Genomic DNA, 12,078 nt, shown 5'->3' on the forward strand with positions numbered 1-12,078 from the left:
CTGCACACTGCTCCCTCTTCTGCTGTGCTGGTGGCTCTGTGCGACCACCGCCTCTTCCTCCAAACTACTCAGGTCACCTGCATGACCTTCATTCCATGTAAGGTCGAGGACCTCATTGTCCTCCACATCATCTTCCACCCAGTCTTCACCCCTGCCCTCCTTGTCGGTCTCCACAATTATGAGTGCCGCAGCAGTTGGCACCTGCGTTTCATCATCATCGGAGACGTGCTGCAATGGTCCTTCCATGTACTCATCTTGAGAAATAAGTGGTTGGGCATCGCTGCACTCAATCTCTTCCACTTCTGGGGCAGGGCTAGGTGGATGGCCCTGGGAAACCCTGCTGACAGAGTCATCAAAAAGAAGAAGAGACTGCTGCATGACTTGGGGCTCAGACTGCTTGCCTGATTTGCAAGGGGGTGAGGTGAAAGATGGTTGGACATTGGCTGCAGGTGCCAACTCTGACCTTTCTGCAGTAGACTGGGTGGGAGACAATGTGAAGGAACTGGAGGCACTGTCAGCAGCAAACCAATCTACTATCGCCTCTACTTGTTCTGGCCTCATCACTTCTAGAGGCGCATGATGCCCTACCAAATACTGCTGCAGGTTCTGTCGCCTACTCACACTTGAGGAAGGTGTTTCACTTGTGCGTGTAGCTGGCACAGATCGACCACGTCCTCTCCTTGCAACAGGAGCTCTACTAGCAGCACCACGACCCAGGCCACGGCCCCTATTTGACGGTCTCCTCATATTTCTGTAATTTATGATCTTGCCCTAGAAAGGTGTTTATTGAATAGCGGAACAAAACAACAACAGTATCCCACGGGTGTATCTCACAGTCAAATATGCAAACTATGCCGCAATTTAATTTTTTTTACCCCAAAAGGGTGTATATTGAATAGCGGAATAGAAAAAAGGATAAAAAACGGTGTATCTCACACATACAAACACAGACTAGGCCCCGATTACAACTTTTTGTACCCTAAAGGCAGGATGAGGAAGAGGAGTAGGAGGAGTTCGGAACAGGAGGCAAACTAAAGCGCCCTGCAATCCTCGGCGGTGGAAGTCGCGCCCCCAAAATTTGGAAGGTTTATCTCACACGTACCGATACAGACTATCCCGCAATTTAATTGTTTTTACCCCAAGGGTGTAGATTGAATAGCGAAATAGAAAATATGATATCAAAAGGTGTATGTATCTCACACGTACAGACCCAGACTAGGCCCCGATTACTATTTTTTGTACCCCCAAAGGCAGGATGAGGAGTAGGAGGAGTTCGGAACAGGCAGGAGGCACACTGAAGCACCCTGCAATCCTCGGCGGTATGAGATGCGCCCCAAAAATTGGAAAGGTGTATCTCACACGTACCGATACAGACTATCCCGCAATTTAATTGTTTTTACCCTGAGGGTGTAGATTGAATAGCGGAATAGAAAATATGATATCAAAAGGTGTATTTATCTCACACGTACAGACCCAGACTAGGCCCCGATTACTATTTTTTGTACCCCCAAAGGCAGGATGAGGAGTAGGAGGAGTTTGGAACAGGCAGGGGGCACACTGAAGCACCCTGCAATTCTCGGCGGTATGAGATGCGCCCCAAAAATTGGAAAGGTGTATCTCACACGTACTAATACAGACTATCCCGCAATTTAATTGTTTTTACCCCAAGGGTGTGGATTGAATAGCGGAATAGAAAATATGATATAAAATTGGTGATTTTTCAATAGCACATGTGAACACAGCAGTGTCTTATATCAGTCAGCTCTGCTGCAGGCTATGAAGGGAAAAAAAAGAAAATTCCCCTTTAAGTTTGTAATTTTTAAATAGATTAGTACAGACTATGCCACAATTTAATTTTTTTAACCCAAAAGGGTGTATATATTGAATAGTGGAATAGAAAAAAGTGTATAAATTTTAAAATCACTCAATAATAGCACATGCGAACACAGCAGTGTCTTATCACAGTCAGCAGCACTGAAGGAAAAACGCTGCACACAACTGACTGATAAAAAAGATTTTTTTCTCCCTCTTCCTCAGCGGGCAAAAAGATTGTGTTCACACCACCCCACACACAGCAAAATCGATGTAGAACACTGACCCTGCCTATTCTCCAGCCTCGCCCTAAAATGCCCTAATAACGCGCCCTGCCTTCAGCACTCCGACCTGTCCCTGAATTCTTTTCGGACACAATATAATTTTTGACTGTCTGTCCCTAATCAGCAGCCAGCACGTATGATGTGTGCTCTGTCCCTATACTACAGCAGAATGACGCAGCAGTGCTGGGTCTCGAACTTATAAAGACATGGCCACATGCTTCAGATGGCCAATCACAGCTACTAATACATTAGTAGGCATGGCTGGGGTGGCTTAAGGCACACCAGTTAAACGCTTGTTGATTGGCTGTTGAAAGCCCGCCATTAAAAGCGCGCCATTACATACAAACCCGGAAATAAAATGACTGAACAGGGATTTTAAACCCGAACATACAGTAAAGTTTTCGGGTCCGTGTTCGGGTAACAAAAATCCAATTATTCGGTACGAACACGAATAATACAGTCCGTGTTCGCTCAACACTAGTTGTGACCTTTAGGCACTTTGGTCTACATTGTATAGCTTGCCAGACCTTTGTATACTGTGGTAGTTAGCTGCAGAATACTCTCCAGGTCAAAAATTGTGGCACAAATGCTGGTGTCCATAATCAAAAGCATAAATGGCAGATCATCAATACCAAGCAAAACTTTAATTCACCATCATGAAAGCTGTGTTAGTTTGCAGTTCACTGTAGAACTCACCTATGGTCTTTAGCTGTAAGAAATGCACTGAAATACATTTGTTTTTGGACAACCTCTGGTGTGACCCAATCTCTGAGGAGTCATGTAAGGCAGGCTGGGCTGAACCACTAGGATCTACCTCACAGCTGGGTTTACTGCATGCCATTTTAAAATTCCTCCTACCACCATATTACCACAGTAATGGTAAAGGCTGAGGGAACTGAGCACTGATGTCACCCAGTAGGTAGAGTGTTGTGTGCACATGCTCTGTGCTCTTTATCCTACCATTACACCTAGAGGAAGCACCTGCCTGCTACTTCTCCTGTACCCCATGGGAGGGTGTTCACTGGTGGTTCACCTTTAATCTTTTTTTCTGTGTAGCCTTTCCTAGTGTCTAAATGGCTCCTTCTATTGGACATAGTAGGTCATTTTGAACATCCCCTGTTTTTTGGCTGGGACTGTAAACATTTTTTTTTTTTTTACCGCATTAGCTGTTGGTCTACAATTTTTCCAGTTCATGCAGTTTATTGTACTTTCTGTTTTTTTTTTTCTGGCAAACGTTTGCCTGTCCACCAATTTGATATAGAGGTGCATCCTTCCTTGAGGTAGTTTCCCCTTAGTGGCAATTCTATCTCCAGGACTGGAGCATCAGGTTGATCCTTGGTTCCCTCCTCTTACACATAGCAGTTTTCATTGTGCCCCTTCTTTATCTAACTTTTTATTAGGCATTGATACCTTCAGATATTCTTCGAAGTATAAGCCCTACATCTGATGTTGTTGGTCAAATGCCATGTTTGTTCACAAAACTAAGACGTGATGACTGGATACAAGGTTTTACAAGGCTGCCCTAACATTTTTTTGAATGCCAATGTTGCAAACTTCTGTAGGTCCTGGTATAACATCTATAACTTTGCATTCTTGTTGTTATTATCCTACTACCGAGCCTCACTGTTACTGTAATACTCACCCCTACCATTCTTTGCCCAGGTATGTCACATTGTCTTGCAGGACCCATCTGGTCCTACTCATCTTCCTCTTCCTTCATACCAGCACAAGATTCCACAAGTAAGTACCCACTAGATACATTCCCATTATAGCATATGTCCTCTATACATAGATCCCTTTTCCATCCCCTTCCATTCACACCACCTTTCCCACATCACAGGGGGCTAGTACACTTAGTACCCCCCGTACCATCCCTTGCCCCAATACCCCGGTCCCACCCCCCCTTTTTGTTCCCCCCCTATCAAGTCCCACCTACTTCAACCCCCACTCCTGTACACACACATTGGCTTATTGATGTACCCATCCAAATATCCCCGTCCTATAGTACCATGCCTCGTCATCCTCCCTCACAGCACCACAGTGCTTCCCTTCCTCCCACCCACATAAAATTTCCCACTTACTTGCCACCTTCCATCAAATCTTCCATCTTCATCTTTTTTTCTTTTTTTTTTAACTATTTTTCATCTATCTTTATTTTTATATTTTCATTTAATTTTATTTTTAGTTTCATTTTTCTTTTTATTCCTAATTTTATTTTTATTTTTTATTTTTATTGTTATTTTTATTATTATTCTTCCACTCTTATTTTTATTATTTCTTTTTTATTTTTTATTTATATTATATTATTTATTTCCCGCAGTTTATTTTCATTTTTATTTAATTCAGTTTGTATTCATCCATCTATATATCCCATCATTTATTTCTCTCATTACTAATCTCCTTTCTCAATCTTTACCTCTAATGGTTTATTAAACTATTGAATATTTAATTTTTAGTATCCCTAGTATTCATTCTCATTGTGATCATCTGGTAATTTCCAGCCTTCTTCTTGACCTTTCATTTCATCTCCACCAGCTTCCCTTCTCTCGCAGCCCATCCCTCTATCTCCTATATATACGCATACCCGCCCACACCAGGTTACATCCCCAACAAGGTCCTGACACCAGCCTCAGTCTTCACATACTTTGTCCCGCTAACGGCTCCTTTTGGCCTCCGCCAGCAGTGGTAGCTGGCTCCATAGACTGGGGGCATATAAGCCCTCTTCCAACATGCCTTCAATCTAATGTTCTCTGAACTTTGTTAAAGTGGGGGTTTTATGCAGTTTCTCATCATCTTGAGCTGTGCACCACATATACTATTTAAATCTGATCATTATGTCATTGACTTTTTGGAGGAATAAGGGTAGTAGCGTATGCAATAAGACTGCACAATTTTTCCCCACCCAGTTTCAGGTCATTAGACCATTTTATTATCACACAGACCTGCAGTGCTTTAGTAGATTTGCAAATAAATAAAGCATCTCTTCAGACTTCAATATCTCAGTGGCATTTAACAAAAAATTCTACATCTCAATTTTTAAAAACACTAGTGGCAAGTCCATTAGGGATAGGAGTTTACTCAACATGTCTAGCTTTCCTAACCTAAACTGACACACCCCATCTAGTTGCCTAAAGTTCTGTGTAGAAACACCTGAGCATCTCTTAAAACCTGGAGACATTCAGGAGAAATTCCTATAGAAGTCTATGAGACTCAATGCACAGTTGCTACCAGTGGTACATAACATTTTGGGAACAGAATGTACATATTGGGGCAAGCTATAGATGCCCAATATGGTAATTAAGCAGCTGGGAATATATAATAATTTACATAGAGAGAGTTAGGTGGGAGGGGCAATTGTCTGAAAGTAGACATACCCTTAAAGCTGAATTACAGGTATTGATTTTATAATAAATTTACATCAGTCCAGCTTGGACCCATGTCACTAAACATATTCCATACCTGTGAGATCCCTGCAAAATCTGGAAATCACTGTAGTGGTCTCTGCTACTGCAGTCATCGCCACTATTTTCCCATGCCAAGAAGCTGCCCTACTGCATGGTGAGCACAACGAGATGCTCATCTGGCATGGGGCTAATGCGACTACGCTATAAAATCCATACCTGAAATTCATCTTTAAATAAGTTCACCTCAAACTGTCTCCACTTGATAAACACTTCACCGATAAAAGTATTTTTTATTGTTTCTTTTATAAAAACAAACAGTGTAAGCGTGAAAGCAAGTAGCAGTTTTATTTTAGACGCTAAATAAAAGCTTATATACAATACAGCAAGCAGGAACATTAGAAAGACAACATTATTTTGCATTTCTATAGCACTTTTCTCTATGGGGATTCAAAGTGCTTTAGAGGTGAGACAGCCATTGAGGGGACACTTAGTTGAGCCAATTTAACAACTAGTATGTCTTTGGAGTTTGGGGGGAAACTGACACAAGCACAGATAGAACATGCAAACTCTAAGCAAATACTGTCCCAGTCATATACCCCAGTATGTACCTTGCATACAGTATTACAGAAACAACTGCAATATTTAGCTAGAAAGCTCCAAATCTATCCGGATTAGTTACCAGGTACTCTAGGAAGATTGTAAAATTGTATAAATCACATCTGTGCTTTTCCCAGCTTGTATACATTACAGAAGGCAATTAAATAAATAACCCCCATAACAACTCAATTTATACTGCAACAATCATTTCAGAGGGATAGGAAATTTAGCACATTTAAAGGAAAAGTGTAGCCTAAGCTTTTTAAGCTATACTTCTCCTATGGATCCCAGAAGTGTTCTGCAATCCTTTGACCCATTTTCAGTTAACAGGGGGCTAAAGCCCGCTGTTGGCTGATGTCACAGACCCAGTCAAGGCTCTGAAAAGATCCCAACCATATTGTCAGGATGAACCCAGATGGCTTGACTGGCAGCTGGCTCAGCCTCTTAATGAGCCGCTGAGAGCCTGAGCTGGCTGTTTCCACCCCCTAAACAGCCCAGCACTCCTGTGAGCACTGGAGAGGCAGAGCAGAGAGGCAGTGATTGATAATCACCAGCTCTCTGCAGGATGAAAACTGAGAACTGAGCCATCAGCAGTGTTTGATCGCTCAGTTCTTGGTCTTAGAGGGGGCAGCTAGGATGGTGCTGCAGCCATCTATGTAAGTATGATTGTTTATTTCTTATAATCCAATACTTCTCTTTTAAGACACCACCATTAACACCTTGCCTAACTCCTATATGGGCAACCCTCCCCCTACAGAGAGATCATGGAAGGGTTCAACATGATGTCCATAATCAGAATTAGCTTTATATTAGAGTACTGCTATGCCAATTTAACCACTGGTTGATCTTTTTTTTCACTTTTTCCTATATGTGAGACTCTCGTTCATATTTGATATTTGCTTGCCCATGTTGAATACCCACAGACACCACAAGCCTTTCCCGTTGTTGCTGAGACCTTATTGGATGAAATAGCATTCTAATTCACTATGAACATAACTGCCACTCCAACTTAATGATTTATACATCCAGAGCCTTGTATAACATGTTCTTTTTCTTTGGTGACCAATGGAGTATTGAGCTATTGATTTAACCAGAACAATGGCTCTCCCAAAACTGGATATGCATAGCTCCCAACTATCCCTTATTTTGAGGGGCTGTCTCTCATTTGGAGCAAAGTCCCTTTGTCCCACTTTTCTCCTCATTTGTCTCTCATTTTGGTCTGTATAACATGTACTATTTATCTGTCAAAAAGTGTTTCACAAGGCTAAACCTTTCATCCAATTTCTAAATTGCTGCATTTGTTAATTAGTATATATATAAAGAAATAGTAGTGGTAAAAAAAAGCACTTGTGGGTTTACCAATAATTTTTGTTGGATAATTCTCTTTTAGGGGGGCGAGGCATGGGGTATGTCCTATGCCTTCATACTTTTGCTAATAGATGTCCCTCATTTCCATCTCAAAATGTTGGGAGGTATGGGTATGTGTACCTGATATCTACCTGTTTATACCTAATATGTGCACTAATGCATAACCAACTTCTAACAGACTAACTCTTTTTGTACACACCAAATACACATATTTGTCTCTGGGTGACCTTGACCATCCCAAAGAAATCTTAAAGATTTTTGAACCCTTCTATAGCAAACACCTCTGCTGCATCAGACCCAGTATTATCATGCTTAGATAACATTCCTCTCGCCTCCCTTACTGCTCAACAACAAGCTTTTTTAACACCCCCCTGCTCAGACACAGAAATGATACACGTGATGAAATCCTTAAGGCTACGTTAACATGTTAGCGTAGCGGATCACGGCAGAACACCGCGATTCTGCCTGCAATCCGGAAATCATTGCAAATGGCGGGACGCTTGTGCGTTGCCGTTGATTTGCAATGGCACCCCAAACGCTGTGCGATGTTGCCACGATTTCCGCCTGCCTAATCGTGGTAACATTGCGCAAACAAAATCGCGGGTCGCATGACGCCCAAAAAAGGTACAAGAGCTGTCTAGATTTATGTTATACTGCGGTCCTCTAGGGACATATCATTACAGGTATAGTTTTGTTAATTAAAATGTATTCTTACATATACTCTATTTGGTTGATATTGCAAAAAAAGTCTTTCTCTTTCACTTTTAGTCCTTTTCCCTATTCCCCTGAGGAAGCGGTTACCTGGGAAACATGTCGGGAATTTCTGGGAACAATTAGTGTCATCTGTCCACACCTGGAGGAATCTCTAGAGGAATACCTCCCCTCTGGGTTGCATATGACATTTGTCAGTTTTTAAAGTTATTCATTTATTTTTGATGCCATAAAATTTTGATATTTTTTTATATACATTGTTAGGTTTGACTATCTGTCCGGGTACTGTACCATAAAGATCCCTTCCTCCTTTTTGCCCCTGATTTTTCAATTTTTCCCACGTCCTGGACCCTAAACTCCCTAAATATATGATTACACTTTTAAGGTCATCACTTCCTTGATGAAATTTAAACGGCCAGTATATGTCACCAATTCTTAACCACTTAAGCCCCGGAGGATTTGGCTGCTCAAAGACCAGGCCCTATTTTGCGATTTCGGCACTGTGTGAACGTAACAGACAATTGCGCGGTCGTGCAACGCTGTACCCAAATGAAATTGACGTCCATTTTTCCCCACAAACAGAGCTTTCTTTTGGTGGTATTTGATCACCTGTGCGATTTTTACTTTTTGCGCTATAAACAAAAAAAGAGCGACAATTTTAAAAAAATAACAATATTTTTCACATTTTTTTATATGAAATGAAATTCTCAAAAAAAAAATGTAAAATTCAAAATTTTTTAACATTTTAGGCCAATTTGTTTTCTGCCACATATTTAAGTAAAAAAAATCACAATAAGCGTATTTTGATTGGTTTGCGCAAAAGTTATTGCGTTTACAAACTACGGGAAAGATTTATGTAATTTTTAGTGTTTTTTTTTTAACTAGTAATGGCGGCGATATGCGATTTTTTTTTTTGCGGGACTGCGACATTGTGGCGGACAGATCGGACCCCTGACTGACATTTTTGACACTTTTGGGAGTACCAGTGACATTACTACAGTAATCATGCTATAAATATGCACTGTTACTGTAAAAATGACACTGGCAGGGAAGGGGTTAACTTTATTGGTGATCAGTGGGTTAAATGTATCCCTAGGGGCGTGATTCTAACTGTGGGGGGGCATAGCTGCTGATGTAACAACAGAGACATACGATCCTACATAGCAGGATCGTATAGTCTTTGTACTTACATCAGGGAGAATGACAGACGGCTGTGTTTACATCAGCCGTCTGCCTTTCTCCCTCTCCTGCACGAGATCGCGAGTGATCAGCGGACATCAGAGCCGCTGGTCACACGCACGGAAATGTCAGGGAACGAGCGGGGATGGGAGCGCACCTCAGGCGGCGTGTGCTCGCCCCCTACAGGCTCGTGGGCGAGTGACGTACCGGTACGTCACTTTGCCCAGGAGGGGCTGACCGCCGCAGTATATAGACGTGCGCCGGTCGGCAAGTGGTTAAACCTTGCTAAGACCATATTTTACTCTAGAATTACTGCCATTTCCCAGTACTTATTAATAATGCTAAAATATTCAGCAGATTGTTGGCAGAAAGATTTGCATCTGTAGTACCTACAATGATATTCTCTGACCTATCTAGACAAATCCAAAACCCAAGTAAATTCCTAGCTCAACTCGCCAACCAGTCTGCTACCAACCAAATTATTCTGTCTAACAGTTTGGACCAACTCCACAGACAACTATATGCTATCCAGAGCTCTGGCACTCATGCTACTTTTTGCCTTGCACACCTGTTCCTTTATTCAGGTACATTTGCACCAGATCCACAAGGGAAGCCCTCTCGTCACCTTGGCATCCAACCAAGTACATGACATATCCTTTCTCTATCAATATTTAAGTCAGTATCAGCTCCCAACAACACACCCTAAATGATTCAGTGGGAGGCCAATTGTAGAGAACTCTACTCACTTCAAGAGTAGGATGACATGGTTGACTACCTCCACAGATGTCCTTTAATGATTTTTGAGCCTGTTAATAAACCTAATACCAGATGGTACATGACTCCCCAAAGACTCCATGTCATCTTACCTGAGATACTACATACATGTTGGGATGTATAAAAAAGGGGATTCACTCCAGAAATAAAGAGATTATTCTCCCGCTCTACAAGACTCTGGTCCGGCCACATCTGGAGTATGCTGTCCAGTTCTGGGCACCGGTCCTCAGGAAGGATGTGCTGGAATTGGAAATAGTCCAGAGAAGGGCAACAAAAATAATTAGGGGAATGGAGGACATCAGCTATGAGAAAAGACTACAAGCACTGAACCTATTCTCTCTGGAGAAGAGACGATTGAGGGGGGATATGATATAAATGTACAAATACTGTACTGGCGACCCTAGCATAAGGAACAAACTATTCAGAGTAAGGGAATACAATAAGACACATGGCCACTCACTAAAACTAGAGGAAAGGCGGTTTAACCTTAAAATGCGTAAGGGGTTCTTCACTGTAAGAGCGGTAAGGATGTGGAATTCTCTTCCACAAGCAGTCGTATCAGCAGGGAGCATTGATAGTTTCAAAAAACTATTAGATGGGCACCTTAGAGACCACAACATACAGGGGTATACAATGTACGGTTAAAAGCAAACACACACACACATCATAGGTTGAACTGGAAGGACTGATGTCTTTTTTCAACCTCAATAACTATGTAACTATGTTATAGAGTATAGCCTGATGTGGAAACTTTCTGCCATATCTTCTAAAATTGTGGAGTTCTTCATCCCCTCTGGCAACAAGTAGACTCAGATGATACCTGATTCCCAAAAGACTCCATGCAATCTTACCTGAGGTACCAAATACATGTTTATGGGAAGTCCTGATTTGGGAACTTTCACACACATTTTCTGAAATGATGGGGTTCTTCATTACCTCAGGCAACAACATGTGGAACTTCTTGTTTTACTAAGGCACTGTGTCTACTATTTGCTCATATCCCTAATGTAACCCTTTAGTTTGGGAAGCTATTTAATTTTTTTTTTTTTACCTGAACTAGATTGTTTAAAAGTATCTCCCAACAACTGCTATAATGGTAAATAACCATATTTTGATCCCTGAGCCTTTTGCAAAATATGTTTAAGGAAAACTGCAATTTGACCCTTGAACCTTCTGTAAATGTAAGGTTGAGTAAAACAGCAGGAAAAAAAAAAACAAATATTGAAAAAAAGGTGATAAAAAAATGGTGAGAACTATTTCAGGTGTTAACCCAACATCTTTGTGAAAAGGGCATTGTAGAGATGAAGAATTGAAAAAAACACATGAAAAAGGAGAGGGCTGCACACCCCAAATTACTTATAGAAAAAGGAAAGAAGATTCCCCCAGGGTTTTTCTTTTTAGCAGCAAATAATTCTTAATATCAAAAATGTAAAATTATAATTTTTTTAGTAATTTGTTAAAGGATTCCGCATGGAAGGAAATTTGAGCTCTGGTTACAATGTTGACCCATCAAAATGATAAAAAAAGACAATACATGAATAAAACCATCACAACCAAAGAGTTGGTACCCCTGGTTGGGGGCTAATTCATTTTTTTTAAATTTTGGATCTTAAGAAGTATTTGGTGCTAAAAAAAAACCCTGGAGGAATCTTCTTTCCATTTTCTACTGTAGAGCGGAAGAGGGCAGGCTAGCCCTTGAAATGTTCCCCATTACTTTCTTTCCAACTTATTTTTGTAAGGCTGCACTAAAACAAATGAGGCTTAGTCATCCTCAGTGGCAAAATATATATATTTTTTTTTTGCTTGCTGTTTTACTTAATCATGTTGTTTGTGCAATGGCAAATGGTTCTGACATAGCTTTCATAATACTTACCTTTATACTTAGTGGAGCAATGTCCCCAACATTCTCTAAAGTACCTTTTAAAATAGTAGTAAAAATAGCAAGCCAT

Source organism: Pelophylax lessonae (genome assembly GCF_965119305.1).
Source record: "Pelophylax lessonae genome assembly, chromosome: 5".
In the NCBI taxonomy this organism is placed as follows: domain Eukaryota; kingdom Metazoa; phylum Chordata; class Amphibia; order Anura; family Ranidae; genus Pelophylax; species Pelophylax lessonae.